The sequence below is a fragment of the Cinclus cinclus genome, chromosome 17 (assembly GCF_963662255.1).
Source record: "Cinclus cinclus chromosome 17, bCinCin1.1, whole genome shotgun sequence".
NCBI lineage: Eukaryota > Metazoa > Chordata > Aves > Passeriformes > Cinclidae > Cinclus > Cinclus cinclus.
In genome coordinates this window covers 15,708,695-15,728,915 of record NC_085062.1, presented here as the reverse complement: position 1 = coordinate 15,728,915, position 20,221 = coordinate 15,708,695, and positions in this window count along the sequence as shown.

Below are 20,221 nucleotides of genomic sequence, written 5' to 3'. Positions count from 1 at the left end.
CGCCCCCTGGTGTCAAATGGGATTCTTAGATTGTTAGCCTGCATTGGGTCATAATGGTTCCTTGCTTCTCTTAACCCCTGTGGTGTCACAATGCATCCCATGCCCTTTTAGGCCACTTGATGTCACAATGAATCATTTGATTCTTGGCCTCCATGGTGTCATAATGGTTCCTTGTTTCTATTGGGCCCCATGCTGTCACAATTCATCCCTGGCCCTATTCCCCCCCCCGGTGTCAAATGGGATTCTTAGATTATTAGCCTCCATTGGGTCACAATGGATCCTTGCTTCTCTTAACCCCTGTGCTGTCACAATGCATCCCTTGCCCTTTTAGGCCACTTGATGTCACAATGAACCATTTGATTCTTGGCCTTCATGGTGTCATAATGGTTCCTTGCTTCTATAGGTCCCCATGCTGTCAGAGTTCATCCGTGGTCCTTTTGCGCCCCCTGGTGTCAAAAGGGATTCTTAGATTGTTAGCCTGCATTGGGTCGCAATGGTTCCTTGCTTCTCTTAACCCCTGTGGTGTCACAATGCATCCCATGCCCTTTTAGGCCACTTGATGTCACAATGAATCATTTGATTCTTGGCCTCCATGGTGGCATAATAGGTCCTTGATTCTATTGGTCCCCGTGCTGTAACAATTCATCCCTGGCGCTTTTAGGCCCATTGGTGTCACTAGGGATCATTAGATTGTTAGCCTGCAATGGGTCACAATGGTTCCTTGCTTCTCTTAACCCCTGTGGTGTCACAATGCATCCCATGCCCTTTTAGGCCACTTGATGTCACAATGAATCATTTGATTCTTGGCCTCCACGGTGGCATAATTGTACCAGGTTTTACTTGGGCCCCATGCTGTCGCAATTCATTCCTGGCCCTTTTAGGCCCATTGGTGTCACAAGGGATCATTAGATTGTTAGCCTGCATTGGGTCACAATGGTTCCTTGCTTCTCTTAACGCCTGTGCTGTCACAATGCATCCCATGCCCTTTTCGGCCACTTGATGTCACAATGAATCATTTGATTCTTGGGTTCCATGGTGTCATAATGGTTCCTTGTTTCTATTGGGCCCCATGCTGTCACAATCCTTCCCTGGCCCTATTCCCCCCCCTGGTGTCAAATGGGATCGTGGGATTATTAGCCTCCATTGGGTCACAATGGATCCTTGCTTCTCTTAACCCCTGTGCTGTCACAATGCATCCCATGCCCTTTTAGGCCACTTGATGTCACAATGAATTATTTGATTCTTGGCCTCCATGATGGCATAATAGATCCTTGCTTCTATTGGTCCCCGTGTTGTAACAATCGATCCCTGCCACTTTTAGGCCCATTGGTGTCACTAGGGATCATTAGATTGTTAGCCTGCAATGGGTCACAATGGTTCCTTGCTTCTCTTAACCTCTGTGGTGTCACAATGCATTCCAAGCCCTTTTAGGCCACTTGGTCTTACAATGAACCATTTGATTCTTGGCCTTCATGGTGTCATAATCGTTCGTTGCTTCTATAGCTCCCCATGCTGTCAGCGTCCATCCGTGGCCCTTTTGCGCCCCCTGGTGTCACAAGGGATTATTAGATTGTTAGCCTGCATTGGGTAACAATGGTTCCTTGGTTCTCTTAACCCCTGTGCTGTCACAATGCATCCCATGCCCTTTTAGGCCACTTGATGTCACAATGAATCATTTGATTCTTGGCCTCCACGGTGGCATAATAGATCCTTGCTTCTATTGGTCCCCGTGCTGTAACAATCCATCCCTGGCCCTTTTTATACCCCCTGGTGCCACAAGGGATCATTAGATTGTTAGCCTGCATTGGGTCACAACGGTTCCTTTCTTCTCTTAACCTCTGTGGTGTCACAATGCATTCCAAGCCCTTTTAGGCCACTTGATGTCAGAATGAACCATTTGATTCTTGGCCTTCATGGTGTCATAATGGTTCCTTGCTTCTATAGGTCCCCATGCTGTCAGAGTTCATCCGTGGTCCTTTTCCGCCCCCTGGTGTCAAAAGGGATTCTTAGATTGTTAGCCTACATTGGGTCACAATGGTTCCTTGCTTCTCTTAACCCCTGTGGTGTCACAATGCATCCCATGCCCTTTTAGGCCACTTGATGTCACAATGAATCATTTGATTCTTGGCCTCCATGGTGGCGTAATTGTACCAGGTTTTCATTGGGCCCCATACTTTCACAATACATCCCTGCCCCTTTTAGGCCCATTGGTGTCAAAAGGGATCATTAGATTGTTAGCCTACATTGGGTCACAATGGATCCTTGCTTCTCTTAACCTCTGTGGTGTCACAATGCATCCCATGCCCTTTTAGGCCACTTGATGTCACAATGAATCATTTGATTCTTGGCCTCCACGGTGGCATAATAGATCCTTGCTTCCATTGGTCCCCGTGCTGTAACAATCCATCCCTGGCCCTTTTTATACCCCCTGGTGCCACAAGGGATCATTAGATTGTTAGCCTGCATTGGGTCACAATGGTTCCTTGCTTCTCTTAACCTCTGTGCTGTCACAATGCATCCCATGCACTTTTAGGCCACTTGATGTCACAATGAATCATTTGATTCTTGGCCTCCATGGTGGCATAATAGATCCTTGCTTCTATTGGTCCCCGTGCTGTAACAATCCATCCCTGGCCCTTTTTATACCCCCCGGTGCCACAAGGGATCATTAGATTGTTAGCCTGCATTGGGTCACAATGGTTCCTTGCTTCTCTTAACCTCTGTGGTGTCACAATGCATTCCAAGCCCTTTTAGGCCACTTGATGTCACAATGAACCATTTGATTCTTGGCCTTCATGGTGTCATAATGGTTCCTTGCTTCTATAGGTCCCCATGCTGTAAGAGTCCATCCGTGGCCCTTTTGCGCCCCCTGGTGTCAAAAGGGATTCTTAGATTGTTAGCCTGCATTGGGTCACAATGGTTCCTTGGTTCTCTTAACTCCTTTGGTGTCACAATGCATCCCATGCCCTTTTAGGCCACTTGATGTCACAATGAATCATTTGATTCTTGGCCTCCATGGTGGCGTAATTGTACCAGGTTTTCATTGGGCCCCATGCTTTCACAATACATCCCTGACCCTTTTAGGCCCATTGGTGTCAAAAGGGATTATTAGATTGTTAGCCTCCATTGGGTCACAATGGATCCTTGCCTCTCTTAACCCCTGTGCTGTCACAATGCATCCCATGCCCTTTTAGGCCACTTGATGTCACAATGAATCATTTGATTCTTGGCCTCCACGGTGGCATAATAGATCCTTGCTTCTATTGGTCGCCGTGCTGTAACAATCCATCCCTGGCCCTTTTTATACCCCCTGGTGTCACAAGGTATCATTAGACTGTTAGCCTGCATTGGGTCACAATGGTTCCTTGCTTCTCTTAACCTCTGTGGTGTCACAATGCATCCCATGCCCTTTTAGGCCACTTGATGTCACAATGAATCATTTGATTCTTGGCCTCCATGGTGGCATAATAGATCCTTGCTTCTATTGGTCCCCGTGTTGTAACAATTCATCCCTGCCCCTTTTAGGCCCATTGGTGTCACAAGGGATCATTAGATTGTTAGCCTGCATTGGGTCACAATGGTTCCTTGCTTCTCTTAACCTCTGTGGTGTCACAATGCATCCCATGCCCTTTTAGGCCACTTGATGTCACAATGAATCATTTGATTCTTGGCCTCCATGGTGGCGAAGTTGTACCAGGTTTTCATTGGGCCCCATGCTTTCACAAATCATCCCTGCCCCTTTTAGGCCAATTGGTGTCAAAAGGGATCATTAGATTGTTAGCCTCCATTGGGTCACAATGGATCCTTGCTTCTCTTAACGCCTGTGCAGTCACAATGCATCCCATGCCCTTTTAGGCCACTTGATGTCACAATGAATTATTTGATTCTTGGCCTCCATGGTGGCATAATAGATCCTTGCTTCTGTTGGTCCCCGTGCTGTAACAATCCATCCCTGGCCCTTTTAGGCCCATTGGTGTCACAAGGGATCATTAGATTGTTAGCCTGCATTGGGTCACAATGGTTCCTTGCTTCTCTTATCCTCTGTGGTGTCACAATGCATTCCAAGCCCTTTTAGGCCACTTCATGTCACAATGAACCATTTGATTCTTGGCCTTCATGGTGTCATAATGGTTCCTTGCTTCTATAGCTCCCCATGCTGTCAGAGTTCATCCGTGGTCCTTTTGCGCCCCCTGGTGTCAAAAGGGATTCTTAGATTGTTAGCCTACATTGGGTCACAATGGTTCCTTGATTCTCTTAACTCCTGTGCTGTCACAATGCATCCCATGCCCTTTTAGGCCACTTGATGTCACAATGAATCATTTGATTCTTGGCCTCCACGGTGGCATAATAGATCCTTGTTTCCATTGGTCCCCGTGCTGTAACAATCCATCCCTGGCCCTTTTTATACCCCCTGGTGCCACAAGGGATCATTAGATTGTTAGCCAGCATTGGGTCACAATGTTTCCTTGCTTCTCTTAACCTCTGTGCTGTCACAATGCATCCCATGCCCTTTTAGGCCACTTGATGTCACAATGAATCATTTGATTCTTGGCTTCCATGGTGGCATAATAGATCCTTGCTTCTATTGGTCCCCGTGTTGTAACAATTCATCCCTGCCCCTTTTAGGCCCATTGGTGTCACAAGGGATCATTAGATTGTTAGCCTGCATTGGGTTACAATGGTTCCTTGCTTCTCTTAACCCCTGTGGTGTCACAATGCATCCCATGCCCTTTTAGGCCACTTGATGTCACAATGAATCATTTGATTCTTGGCCTCCATGGTGGCATAATAGATCCTTGCTTCTATTGGTCCCCGTGATGTAACAATCCATCCCTGGCCCTTTTTATACCCCCCGGTGCCACAAGGGATCATTAGATTGTTAGCCTGCATTGGGTCACAATGGTTCCTTGCTTCTCTTAACCTCTGTGGTGTCACAATGCATTCCAAGCCCTTTTAGGCCACTTGATGTCACAATGAACCATTTGATTCTTGGCCTTCATGGTGTCATTATGGTTCCTTGCTTCTATAGGTCCCCATGCTGTCAGAGTCCATCCGTGGCCCTTTTGCGCCCCCTGGTGTCACAAGGGATTCTTAGATTGTTAGCCTGCATTGGGTCACAATGGTTCCTTGGTTCTCTTAACTCCTGTGGTGTCACAATGCATCCCATGCCCTTTTAGGCCACTTGATGTCACAATGAATCATTTGATTCTTGGCCTCCATGGTGGCGTAATTGTACCAGGTTTTCATTGGGCCCCATGCTTTCACAATACATCCCTGCCCCTTTTAGGCCCATTGGTGTCAAAAGGGATTATTAGATTGTTAGCCTCCATTGGGTCACAATGGATCCTTGCCTCTCTTAACCCCTGTGCTGTCACAATGCATCCCATGCCCTTTTAGGCCACTTGATGTCACAATGAATCATTTGATTCTTGGCCTCCATGGTGTCATAATGCTTCCTTGTTTCTATTGGGCTCCATGCTGTCACAATTCATCCCTGGACCTTTTACGCCCCCTGGTGTCAAATGGGATTCTTAGATTGTTAGCCTGCATTGGGTCACAATGGTTCCTTGCTTCTCTTAACCCCTGTGGTGTCACAATGCATCCCATGCCCTTTTAGGCCACTTGATGTCACAATGAATCATTTGATTCTTGGCCTCCATGGTGTCATAATGGTTCCTTGCTCCTATAGGTCCCCATGCTGTCACAATTCATCCCTGGCCCTATTCCCCCCCCTGTTGTCAAATGGGATCCTGGGTTTATTAGCCTCCATTGGGTCACAATGGATCCTTGCTTCTCTTAACCCCTGTGCTGTCACAATGCATCCCATGCCCTTTTAGGCCACTTGATGTCACAATGAACCATTTGATTCTTGGCCTTCATGGTGTCATAATGGTTCCTTGCTTCTATAGGTCCCCATGCTGTCAGAGTTCATCCGTGGTCCTTTTGCGCCCCCTGGTGTCAAAAGGGATTCTTAGATTGTTAGGCAGCATTGGATCACAATGGTTCCTTGCTTCTCTTAACCCCTGTGGTGTCACAATGCATCCCATGCCCTTTTAGGCCACTTGATGTCACAATGAATCATTTGATTCTTGGCCTCCATGGTGGCGTAATTGTACCAGGTTTTCATTGGGCCCCATGCTTTCACAATACATCCCTGCCCCTTTTAGGCCCATTGGTGTCAAAAGGGATCATTAGATTGTTAGCCTCCATTGGGTCACAATGGATCCTTGCTTCTCTTAACGCCTGTGCTGTCACAATGCATCCCATGCCCTTTTAGGCCACTTGATGTCACAATGAATTATTTGATTCTTGGCCTCCATGGTGGCATAATAGATCCTTGCTTCTATTGGTCCCCGTGCTGTAACAATCCATCCCTGGCCCTTTTAGGCCCATTGGTGTCACTAGGGATCATTAGATTGTTAGCCTGCAATGGGTCACAATGGTTCCTTGCTTCTCTTAACCTCTGTGGTGTCACAATGCATCCCATGCCCTTTTAGGCCACTTGATGTCACAATGAATCATTTGATTCTTGGCCTCCATGGTGTCATAATGGTTCCTTGTTTCTATTGGGCCCCATGCTGTCACAATTCATCCCTGGCCCTTTTAATACCCCCTGGTGCCACAAGGGATCATTAGATTGTTAGCCTGCATTGGGTCACAATGGTTCCTTGCTTCTCTTAACCCCTGTGCTGTCACAATGCATCCCATGCCCTTTTAGGCCACTTGATGTCACAATGAATCGTTTGATTCTTGGCCTCCACGGTGGCATAATAGATCCTTGCTTCTATTGGTCCCCGTGTTGTAACAATCCATCCCTGGCCCTTTTTATACCCCCTGGTGCCACAAGGGATCATTAGATTGTCAGCCTGCATTGGGTCACAATGGTTCCTTGCTTCTCTTAACCTCTGTGGTGTCACAATGCATTCCAAGCCCTTTTAGGCCACTTGGTCTTACAATGAACCATTTGATTCTTGGCCTTCATGGTGTCATAATGGTTCCTTGCTTCTATAGCTCCCCATGCTGTCAGAGTTCATCCGTGGTCCTTTTGCGCCCCCTGGTGTCAAAAGGGATTCTTAGATTGTTAGCCTGCATTGGGTCACAATGGTTCCTTGCTTCTCTTAACCCCTGTGGTGTCACAATGCATCCCATGCCCTTTTAGGCCACTTGATGTCACAATGAATCATTTGATTCTTGGCCTCCATGGTGGCGTAATTGTACCAGGTTTTAATTGGGCCCCATACTTTCACAATACATCCCTGCCCCTTTTAGGCCCATTGGTGTCACAAGGGATCATTAGATTGTTAGCCTGCATTGGGTTACAATGGTTCCTTGCTTCTCTGAACCTCTGTGGTGTCGCAATGCATCCCATGCCCTTTTAGGCCACTTGATGTCACAATGAATCATTTGATTCTTGGCCTCCATGGTGGCATAATAGATCCTTGCTTCTATTGGACCCCGTGCTGTAACAATCCATCCCTGGCCCTTTTTATACCCCCCGGTGCCACAAGGGATCATTAGATTGTTAGCCTGCATTGGGTCTCAATGGTTCCTTGCTTCTCTTAACCTCTGTGCTGTCACAATGCATTCCAAGCCCTTTTAGGCCACTTGATGTCACAATGAACCATTTGATTCTTGGCCTTCATGGTGTCATAATGGTTCCTTGCTTCCATAGGTCCCCATGCTGTCAGAGTGCATCCGTGGCCCTTTTGCGCCCCCTGGTGTCACAAGGGATTCTTAGATTGTTAGCCTGCATTGGGTCACAATGGTTCCTTGGTTCTCTTAACTCCTGTGGTGTCACAATGCATCCCATGCCCTTTTAGGCCACTTGATGTCACAATGAATCATTTGATTCTTGGCCTCCATGGTGGCATAATAGGTCCTTGATTCTATTGGTCCCCGTGCTGTAACAATTCATCCCTGGCGCTTTTAGGCCCATTGGTGTCACTAGGGATCATTAGATTGTTAGCCTGCAATGGGTCACAATGGTTCCTTGCTTCTCTTAACCTCTGTGGTGTCACAATGCATCCCATGCCCTTTTAGGCCACTTGATGTCACAATGAATCATTTGATTCTTGGCCTCCACGGTGGCATAATTGTACCAGGTTTTACTTGGGCCCCATGCTGTCGCAATTCATCCCTGGCCCTTTTAGGCCCATTGGTGTCACAAGGGATCATTAGATTGTTAGCCTGCATTGGGTCACAATGGTTCCTTGCTTCTCTTAACGCCTGTGCTGTCACAATGCATCCCATGCCCTTTTCGGCCACTTGATGTCACAATGAATCATTTGATTCTTGGGTTCCATGGTGTCATAATGGTTCCTTGTTTCTATTGGGCCCCATGCTGTCACAATCCTTCCCTGGCCCTATTCCCCCCCCTGGTGTCAAATGGGATCGTGGGATTATTAGCCTCCATTGGGTCACAATGGATCCTTGCTTCTCTTAACCCCTGTGCGGTCACAATGCATCCCATGCCCTTTTAGGCCACTTGATGTCACAATGAATTATTTGATTCTTGGCCTCCATGATGGCATAATAGATCCTTGCTTCTATTGGTCCCCGTGCTGTAACAATCGATCCCTGCCACTTTTAGGCCCATTGGTGTCACTAGGGATCATTAGATTGTTAGCCTGCAATGGGTCACAATGGTTCCTTGCTTCTCTTAACCTCTGTGGTGTCACAATGCATTCCAAGCCCTTTTAGGCCACTTGGTCTTACAATGAACCATTTGATTCTTGGCCTTCATGGTGTCATAATCGTTCGTTGCTTCTATAGCTCCCCATGCTGTCAGCGTCCATCCGTGGCCCTTTTGCGCCCCCTGGTGTCAAAAGGGATTCTTAGATTGTTAGCCTGCATTGGGTAACAATGGTTCCTTGGTTCTCTTAACCCCTGTGCTGTCACAATGCATCCCATGCCCTTTTAGGCCACTTGATGTCACAATGAATCATTTGATTCTTGGCCTCCATGGTGGCGTAATTGTACCAGGTTTTCATTGGGCCCCATGCTCTCACAATACATCCCTGCTCCTTTTAGGCCTATTGGTGTCAAAAGGGATTATTAGATTGTTAGCCTCCATTGGGTCACAATGGTTCCTTGCTTCTCTTAACCCCTGTGCTGTCACAATGCATCCCATGCCCTTTTAGGCCACTTGATGTCACAATGAATCATTTGATTCTTGGCCTCCACGGTGGCATAATAGATCCTTGCTTCTATTGGTCCCCGTGCTGTAACAATCCATCCCTGGCCCTTTTTATACCCCCTGGTGCCACAAGGGATCATTAGATTGTTAGCCTGCATTGGGTCACAACGGTTCCTTGCTTCTCTTAACCTCTGTGGTGTCACAATGCATTCCAAGCCCTTTTAGGCCACTTGATGTCACAATGAACCATTTGATTCTTGGCCTTCATGGTGTCATAATGGTTCCTTACTTCCATAGGTCCCTATGCTGTCAGAGTTCATCCGAGGTCCTTTTGCGCCCCCTGGTGTCAAAAGGGATTCTTAGATTGTTAGCCTACATTGGGTCACAATGGTTCCTTGCTTCTCTTAACCCCTGTGGTGTCACAATGCATCCCATGCCCTTTTAGGCCACTTGATGTCACAATGAATCATTTGATTCTTGGCCTCCATGGTGGCGTAATTGTACCAGGTTTTCATTGGGCCCCATACTTTCACAATACATCCCTGCCCCTTTTAGGCCCATTGGTGTAAAAAGGGATCATTAGATTGTTAGCCTCCATTGGGTCACAATGGATCCTTGCTTCTCTTAACCTCTGTGGTGTCACAATGCATCCCGTGCCCTTTTAGGCCACTTGATGTCACAATGAATCATTTGATTCTTGGCCTCCACGATGGCATAGTAGATCCTTGCTTCTATTGGTCCCCGTGCTGTAACAATCCATCCCTGGCCCTTTTTATACCCCCTGGTGCCACAAGGGATCATTAGATTGTTAGCATGCATTGGGTCACAATGGTTCCTTGCTTCTCTTAACCTCTGTGCTGTCACAATGCATCCCATGCCCTTTTAGGCCACTTGATGTCACAATGAATCATTTGATTCTTGGCCTCCATGGTGGCATAATAGATCCTTGCTTCTATTGGTCCCCGTGTTGTAACAATTCATCCCTGCCACTTTTAGGCCCATTGGTGTCACAAGGGATCATTAGATTGTTAGCCTGCATTGGGTCACAATGGTTCCTTGCTTCTCTTAACCTCTGTGGTGTCACAATGCATCCCATGCCCTTTTAGGCCACTTGATGTCACAATGAATCATTTGATTCTTGGCCTCCATGGTGTCATAATGCTTCCTTGTTTCTATTGGGCTCCATGCTGACAAAATTCATCCCTGGACCTTTTACGCCCCCTGGTGTCAAATGGGATTCTTAGATTGTTAGCCTGCATTGGGTCACAATGGTTCCTTGCTTCTCTTAACCCCTGTGGTGTCACAATGCATCCCATGCCCTTTTAGGCCACTTGATGTCACAATGAATCATTTGATTCTTGGCCTCCATGGTGTCATAATGGTTCCTTGTTTCTATTGGGCCCCATGCTGTCACAATTCATCCCTGGCCCTATTCCCCCCCCCGGTGTCAAATGGGATTCTTAGATTGTTAGCCTCCATTGGGTCACAATGGATCCTTGCTTCTCTTAACCCCTGTGCTGTCACAATGCATCCCTTGCCCTTTTAGGCCACTTGATGTCACAATGAACCATTTGATTCTTGGCCTTCATGGTGTCATAATGGTTCCTTGCTTCTATAGGTCCCCATGCTGTCAGAGTTCATCCGTGGTCCTTTTGCGCCCCCTGGTGTCAAAAGGGATTCTTAGATTGTTAGCCTGCATTGGGTCGCAATGGTTCCTTGCTTCTCTTAACCTCTGTGGTGTCACAATGCATCCCATGCCCTTTTAGGCCACTTGATGTCACAATGAATCATTTGATTCTTGGCCTCCATGGTGGCATAATAGGTCCTTGATTCTATTGGTCCCCGTGCTGTAACAATTCATCCCTGGCGCTTTTAGGCCCATTGGTGTCACTAGGGATCATTAGATTGTTAGCCTGCAATGGGTCACAATGGTTCCTTGCTTCTCTTAACCCCTGTGGTGTCACAATGCATCCCATGCCCTTTTAGGCCACTTGATGTCACAATGAATCATTTGATTCTTGGCCTCCACGGTGGCATAATTGTACCAGGTTTTACTTGGGCCCCATGCTGTCGCAATTCATTCCTGGCCCTTTTAGGCCCATTGGTGTCACAAGGGATCATTAGATTGTTAGCCTGCATTGGGTCACAATGGTTCCTTGCTTCTCTTAACGCCTGTGCTGTCACAATGCATCCCATGCCCTTTTCGGCCACTTGATGTCACAATGAATCATTTGATTCTTGGGTTCCATGGTGTCATAATGGTTCCTTGTTTCTATTGGGCCCCATGCTGTCACAATCCTTCCCTGGCCCTATTCCCCCCCCTGGTGTCAAATGGGATCGTGGGATTATTAGCCTCCATTGGGTCACAATGGATCCTTGCTTCTCTTAACCCCTGTGCTGTCACAATGCATCCCATGCCCTTTTAGGCCACTTGATGTCACAATGAATTATTTGATTCTTGGCCTCCATGATGGCATAATAGATCCTTGCTTCTATTGGTCCCCGTGTTGTAACAATCGATCCCTGCCACTTTTAGGCCCATTGGTGTCACTAGGGATCATTAGATTGTTAGCCTGCAATGGGTCACAATGGTTCCTTGCTTCTCTTAACCTCTGTGGTGTCACAATGCATTCCAAGCCCTTTTAGGCCACTTGGTCTTACAATGAACCATTTGATTCTTGGCCTTCATGGTGTCATAATCGTTCGTTGCTTCTATAGCTCCCCATGCTGTCAGCGTCCATCCGTGGCCCTTTTGCGCCCCCTGGTGTCACAAGGGATTATTAGATTGTTAGCCTGCATTGGGTAACAATGGTTCCTTGGTTCTCTTAACCCCTGTGCTGTCACAATGCATCCCATGCCCTTTTAGGCCACTTGATGTCACAATGAATCATTTGATTCTTGGCCTCCACGGTGGCATAATAGATCCTTGCTTCTATTGGTCCCCGTGCTGTAACAATCCATCCCTGGCCCTTTTTATACCCCCTGGTGCCACAAGGGATCATTAGATTGTTAGCCTGCATTGGGTCACAACGGTTCCTTTCTTCTCTTAACCTCTGTGCTGTCACAATGCATTCCAAGCCCTTTTAGGCCACTTGATGTCAGAATGAACCATTTGATTCTTGGCCTTCATGGTGTCATAATGGTTCCTTGCTTCTATAGGTCCCCATGCTGTCAGAGTTCATCCGTGGTCCTTTTCCGCCCCCTGGTGTCAAAAGGGATTCTTAGATTGTTAGCCTACATTGGGTCACAATGGTTCCTTGCTTCTCTTAACCCCTGTGGTGTCACAATGCATCCCATGCCCTTTTAGGCCACTTGATGTCACAATGAATCATTTGATTCTTGGCCTCCATGGTGGCGTAATTGTACCAGGTTTTCATTGGGCCCCATACTTTCACAATACATCCCTGCCCCTTTTAGGCCCATTGGTGTCAAAAGGGATCATTAGATTGTTAGCCTACATTGGGTCACAATGGATCCTTGCTTCTCTTAACCTCTGCGGTGTCACAATGCATCCCATGCCCTTTTAGGCCACTTGATGTCACAATGAATCATTTGATTCTTGGCCTCCACGGTGGCATAATAGATCCTTGCTTCCATTGGTCCCCGTGCTGTAACAATCCATCCCTGGCCCTTTTTATACCCCCTGGTGCCACAAGGGATCATTAGATTGTTAGCCTGCATTGGGTCACAATGGTTCCTTGCTTCTCTTAACCTCTGTGCTGTCACAATGCATCCCATGCACTTTTAGGCCACTTGATGTCACAATGAATCATTTGATTCTTGGCCTCCATGGTGGCATAATAGATCCTTGCTTCTATTGGTCCCCGTGCTGTAACAATCCATCCCTGGCCCTTTTTATACCCCCCGGTGCCACAAGGGATCATTAGATTGTTAGCCTGCATTGGGTCACAATGGTTCCTTGCTTCTCTTAACCTCTGTGGTGTCACAATGCATTCCAAGCCCTTTTAGGCCACTTGATGTCACAATGAACCATTTGATTCTTGGCCTTCATGGTGTCATAATGGTTCCTTGCTTCTATAGGTCCCCATGCTGTAAGAGTCCATCCGTGGCCCTTTTGCGCCCCCTGGTGTCAAAAGGGATTCTTAGATTGTTAGCCTGCATTGGGTCACAATGGTTCCTTGGTTCTCTTAACTCCTTTGGTGTCACAATGCATCCCATGCCCTTTTAGGCCACTTGATGTCACAATGAATCATTTGATTCTTGGCCTCCATGGTGGCGTAATTGTACCAGGTTTTCATTGGGCCCCATGCTTTCACAATACATCCCTGACCCTTTTAGGCCCATTGGTGTCAAAAGGGATTATTAGATTGTTAGCCTCCATTGGGTCACAATGGATCCTTGCCTCTCTTAACCCCTGTGCTGTCACAATGCATCCCATGCCCTTTTAGGCCACTTGATGTCACAATGAATCATTTGATTCTTGGCCTCCACGGTGGCATAATAGATCCTTGCTTCTATTGGTCGCCGTGCTGTAACAATCCATCCCTGGCCCTTTTTATACCCCCTGGAGTCACAAGGTATCATTAGACTGTTAGCCTGCATTGGGTCACAATGGTTCCTTGCTTCTCTTAACCTCTGTGGTGTCACAATGCATCCCATGCCCTTTTAGGCCACTTGATGTCACAATGAATCATTTGATTCTTGGCCTCCATGGTGGCATAATAGATCCTTGCTTCTATTGGTCCCCGTGTTGTAACAATTCATCCCTGCCCCTTTTAGGCCCATTGGTGTCACAAGGGATCATTAGATTGTTAGCCTGCATTGGGTCACAATGGTTCCTTGCTTCTCTTAACCTCTGTGGTGTCACAATGCATCCCATGCCCTTTTAGGCCACTTGATGTCACAATGAATCATTTGATTCTTGGCCTCCATGGTGGCGAAGTTGTACCAGGTTTTCATTGGGCCCCATGCTTTCACAAATCATCCCTGCCCCTTTGAGGCCAATTGGTGTCAAAAGGGATCATTAGATTGTTAGCCTCCATTGGGTCACAATGGATCCTTGCTTCTCTTAACGCCTGTGCAGTCACAATGCATCCCATGCCCTTTTAGGCCACTTGATGTCACAATGAATTATTTGATTCTTGGCCTCCATGGTGGCATAATAGATCCTTGCTTCTGTTGGTCCCCGTGCTGTAACAATCCATCCCTGGCCCTTTTAGGCCCATTGGTGTCACAAGGGATCATTAGATTGTTAGCCTGCATTGGGTCACAATGGTTCCTTGCTTCTCTTAACCTCTGTGGTGTCACAATGCATTCCAAGCCCTTTTAGGCCACTTCATGTCACAATGAACCATTTGATTCTTGGCCTTCATGGTGTCATAATGGTTCCTTGCTTCTATAGCTCCCCATGCTGTCAGAGTTCATCCGTGGTCCTTTTGCGCCCCCTGGTGTCAAAAGGGATTCTTAGATTGTTAGCCTACATTGGGTCACAATGGTTCCTTGATTCTCTTAACTCCTGTGCTGTCACAATGCATCCCATGCCCTTTTAGGCCACTTGATGTCACAATGAATCATTTGATTCTTGGCCTCCACGGTGGCATAATAGATCCTTGTTTCCATTGGTCCCCGTGCTGTAACAATCCATCCCTGGCCCTTTTTATACCCCCTGGTGCCACAAGGGATCATTAGATTGTTAGCCAGCATTGGGTCACAATGTTTCCTTGCTTCTCTTAACCTCTGTGCTGTCACAATGCATCCCATGCCCTTTTAGGCCACTTGATGTCACAATGAATCATTTGATTCTTGGCTTCCATGGTGGCATAATAGATCCTTGCTTCTATTGGTCCCCGTGTTGTAACAATTCATCCCTGCCCCTTTTAGGCCCATTGGTGTCACAAGGGATCATTAGATTGTTAGCCTGCATTGGGTTACAATGGTTCCTTGCTTCTCTTAACCCCTGTGCTGTCACAATGCATCCCATGCCCTTTTAGGCCACTTGATGTCACAATGAATCATTTGATTCTTGGCCTCCATGGTGGCATAATAGATCCTTGCTTCTATTGGTCCCCGTGATGTAACAATCCATCCCTGGCCCTTTTTATACCCCCCGGTGCCACAAGGGATCATTAGATTGGTAGCCTGCATTGGGTCACAATGGTTCCTTGCTTCTCTTAACCTCTGTGGTGTCACAATGCATTCCAAGCCCTTTTAGGCCACTTGATGTCACAATGAACCATTTGATTCTTGGCCTTCATGGTGTCATTATGGTTCCTTGCTTCTATAGGTCCCCATGCTGTCAGAGTCCATCCGTGGCCCTTTTGCGCCCCCTGGTGTCACAAGGGATTCTTAGATTGTTAGCCTGCATTGGGTCACAATGGTTCCTTGGTTCTCTTAACTCCTGTGGTGTCACAATGCATCCCATGCCCTTTTAGGCCACTTGATGTCACAATGAATCATTTGATTCTTGGCCTCCATGGTGGCGTAATTGTACCAGGTTTTCATTGGGCCCCATGCTTTCACAATACATCCCTGCCCCTTTTAGGCCCATTGGTGTCAAAAGGGATTATTAGATTGTTAGCCTCCATTGGGTCACAATGGATCCTTGCCTCTCTTAACCCCTGTGCTGTCACAATGCATCCCATGCCCTTTTAGGCCACTTGATGTCACAATGAATCATTTGATTCTTGGCCTCCATGGTGTCATAATGCTTCCTTGTTTCTATTGGGCTCCATGCTGTCACAATTCATCCCTGGACCTTTTACGCCCCCTGGTGTCAAATGGGATTCTTAGATTGTTAGCCTGCATTGGGTCACAATGGTTCCTTGCTTCTCTTAACCCCTGTGGTGTCACAATGCATCCCATGCCCTTTTAGGCCACTTGATGTCACAATGAATCATTTGATTCTTGGCCTCCATGGTGTCATAATGGTTCCTTGCTCCTATAGGTCCCCATGCTGTCACAATTCATCCCTGGCCCTATTCCCCCCCCTCTTGTCAAATGGGATCCTGGGTTTATTAGCCTCCATTGGGTCACAATGGATCCTTGCTTCTCTTAACCCCTGTGCTGTCACAATGCATCCCATGCCCTTTTAGGCCACTTGATGTCACAATGAACCATTTGATTCTTGGCCTTCATGGTGTCATAATGGTTCCTTGCTTCTATAGGTCCCCATGCTGTCAGAGTTCATCCGTGGTCCTTTTGCGCCCCCTGGTGTCAAATGGGATTCTTAGATTGTTAGGCAGCATTGGATCACAATGGTTCCTTGCTTCTCTTAAACCCCTGTGGTGTCACAATGCATCCCATGCCCTTTTAGGCCACTTGATGTCACAATGAATCATTTGATTCTTGGCCTCCATGGTGGCGTAATTGTACCAGGTTTTCATTGGGCCCCATGCTTTCACAATACATCCCTGCCCCTTTTAGGCCCATTGGTGTCAAAAGGGATCATTAGATTGTTAGCCTCCATTGGGTCACAATGGATCCTTGCTTCTCTTAACGCCTGTGCTGTCACAATGCATCCCATGCCCTTTTAGGCCACTTGATGTCACAATGAATTATTTGATTCTTGGCCTCCATGGTGGCATAATAGATCCTTGCTTCTATTGGTCCCCGTGCTGTAACAATCCATCCCTGGCCCTTTTAGGCCCATTGGTGTCACTAGGGATCATTAGATTGTTAGCCTGCAATGGGTCACAATGGTTCCTTGCTTCTCTTAACCTCTGTGGTGTCACAATGCATCCCATGCCCTTTTAGGCCACTTGATGTCACAATGAATCATTTGATTCTTGGCCTCCATGGTGTCATAATGGTTCCTTGTTTCTATTGGGCCCCATGCTGTCACAATTCATCCCTGGCCCTTTTAATACCCCCTGGTGCCACAAGGGATCATTAGATTGTTAGCCTGCATTGGGTCACAATGGTTCCTTGCTTCTCTTAACCCCTGTGCTGTCACAATGCATCCCATGCCCTTTTAGGCCACTTGATGTCACAATGAATCGTTTGATTCTTGGCCTCCACGGTGGCATAATAGATCCTTGCTTCTATTGGTCCCCGTGTTGTAACAATCCATCCCTGGCCCTTTTTATACCCCCTGGTGCCACAAGGGATCATTAGATTGTCAGCCTGCATTGGGTCACAATGGTTCCTTGCTTCTCTTAACCTCTGTGCTGTCACAATGCATTCCAAGCCCTTTTAGGCCACTTGGTCTTACAATGAACCATTTGATTCTTGGCCTTCATGGTGTCATAATGGTTCCTTGCTTCTATAGCTCCCCATGCTGTCAGAGTTCATCCGTGGTCCTTTTGCGCCCCCTGGTGTCAAAAGGGATTCTTAGATTGTTAGCCTGCATTGGGTCACAATGGTTCCTTGCTTCTCTTAACCCCTGTGGTGTCACAATGCATCCCATGCCCTTTTAGGCCACTTGATGTCACAATGAATCATTTGATTCTTGGCCTCCATGGTGGCGTAATTGTACCAGGTTTTAATTGGGCCCCATACTTTCACAATACATCCCTGCCCCTTTTAGGCCCATTGGTGTCAAAAGGGATCATTAGATTGTTAGCCTCCATTGGGTCACAATGGATCCTTGCTTCTCTTAACCTCTGTGGTGTCACAATGCATCCCATGCCCTTTTAGGCCACTTGATGTCACAATGAATCATTTGATTCTTGGCCTCCACGGTGGCATAGTAGATCCTTGCTTCTATTGCTCCCCGTGCTGTAACAATCCATCCCTGGCCCTTTTTATACCCCCCGGTGCCACAACGGATCATTAGATTGTTAGCCTGCATTGGGTTACAATGGTTCCTTGCTTCTCTTAACCTCTGTGGTGTCACAATGCATCCCATGCCCTTTTAGGCCACTTGATGTCACAATGAATCGTTTGATTCTTGGCCTCCATGGTGGCATAATAGATCCTTGCTTCTATTGGTCCCCGTGCTGTAACAATCCATCCCTGGCCCTTTTTATACCCCCCGGTGCCACAAGGGATCATTAGATTGTTAGCCTGCATTGGGTCACAATGGTTCCTTGCTTCTCTTAACCTCTGTGCTGTCACAATGCATTCCAAGCCCTTTTAGGCCTCTTGATGTCACAATGAACCATTTGATTCTTGGCCTTCATGGTGTCATAATGGTTCCTTGCTTCTATAGCTCCCCATGCTGTAAGAGTCCATCCGTGGCCCTTTTGCGCTCCCTGGTGTCAAAAGGGATTCTTAGATTGTTAGCCTGCATTGGGTCACAATGGTTCCTTGGTTCTCTTAACTCCTGTGGTGTCACAATGCATCCCATGCCCTTTTAGGCCACTTGATGTCACAATGAATCATTTGATTCTTGGCCTCCATGGTGGCGTAATTGTACCAGGTTTTCATTGGGCCCCATGCTTTCACAATATATCCCTGCCCCTTTTAGGCCCATTGGTGTCAAAAGGGATTATTAGATTGTTAGCCTCCATTGGGTCACAATGGATCCTTGCCTCTCTTAAACCCTGTGCTGTCACAATGCATCCCATGCCCTTTTAGGCCACTTGATGTCACAATGAATCATTTGATTCTTGGCCTCCACGGTGGCATAATAGATCCTTGCTTCTATTGGTCCCCGTGCTGTAACAATCCATCCCTGGCCCTTTTTATACCCCCCGGTGCCACAAGGGATCATTAGATTGTTAGCCTGCATTGGGTCACAATGCTTCCTTGCTTCTCTTAACCTCTGTGGTGTCACAATGCATTCCAAGCCCTTTTAGGCCACTTGATGTCACAATGAACCATTTGATTCTTGGCCTTCATGGTGTCATAATGGTTCCTTGCTTCTATAGGTCCCCATGCTGTAAGAGTCCATCCGTGGCCCTTTTGCGCCCCCTGGTGTCAAAAGGGATTCTTAGATTGTTAGCCTGCATTGGGTCACAATGGTTCCTTGGTTCTCTTAACACCTTTGGTGTCACAATGCATCCCATGCCCTTTTAGGCCACTTGATGTCACAATGAATCATTTGATTCTTGGCCTCCATGGTGGCGTAATTGTACCAGGTTTTCATTGGGCCCCATGCTTTCACAATACATCCCTGCCCCTTTTAGGCCCATTGGTGTCAAAAGGGATTATTAGATTGTTAGCCTCCATTGGGTCACAATGGATCCTTGCCTCTCTTAACCCCTGTGCTGTCACAATGCATCCCATGCCCTTTTAGGCCACTTGATGTCACAATGAATCATTTGATTCTTGGCCTCCACGGTGGCATAATAGATCCTTGCTTCTATTGGTCCCCGTGCTGTAACAATCCATCCCTGGCCCTTTTTATACCCCCTGGTGCCACAAGGGATCATTAGATTGTTACCCTGCATTGGGTCACAATGGTTCCTTGCTTCTCTTAACCTCTGTGGTGTCACAATGCATTCCAAGCCCTTTTAGGCCACTTGGTCTTACAATGAACCATTTGATTCTTGGCCTTCATGGTGTCATAATTGTTCCCGGCTTCTATAGGTCCCCATGCTGTCAGAGTTCATCCATGGTCCTTTTGCGCCCCCTGGTGTCAAAAGGGATTCTCAGATTGTTAGCCTACATTGGGTCACAATGGTTCCTTGCTTCTCTTAACCCCTGTGGTGTCACAATGCATCCCATGCCCTTTTAGGCCACTTGATGTCACAATGAATCATTTGATTCTTGGCCTCCACGGTGGCATAATAGATCCTTGCTTCTATTGGTCCCCGTGCTGTAACAATCCATCCCTGGCCCTTTTTATACCCCCTGGTGCCACAAGGGATCATTAGATTGTTAGCCTGCATTGGGTCACAATGTTTCCTTGCTTCTCTTAACCTCTGTGGTGTCACAATGCATCCCATGCCCTTTTAGGCCACTTGATGTCACAATGAATCATTTGATTCTTGGCCTCCATGGTGGCATAATAGATCCTTGCTTCTATTGGTCCCCGTGTTGTAACAATTCATCCCTGCCCCTTTTAGGCCCATTGGTGTCACAAGGGATCATTAGATTGTTAGCCTGCTTTGGGTTACAATGGTTCCTTGCTTCTCTGAACCTCTGTGGTGTCGCAATGCATCCCATGCCCTTTTAGGCCACTTGATGTCACAATGAATCATTTGATTCTTGGCCTCCATGGTGGCATAATAGATCCTTGCT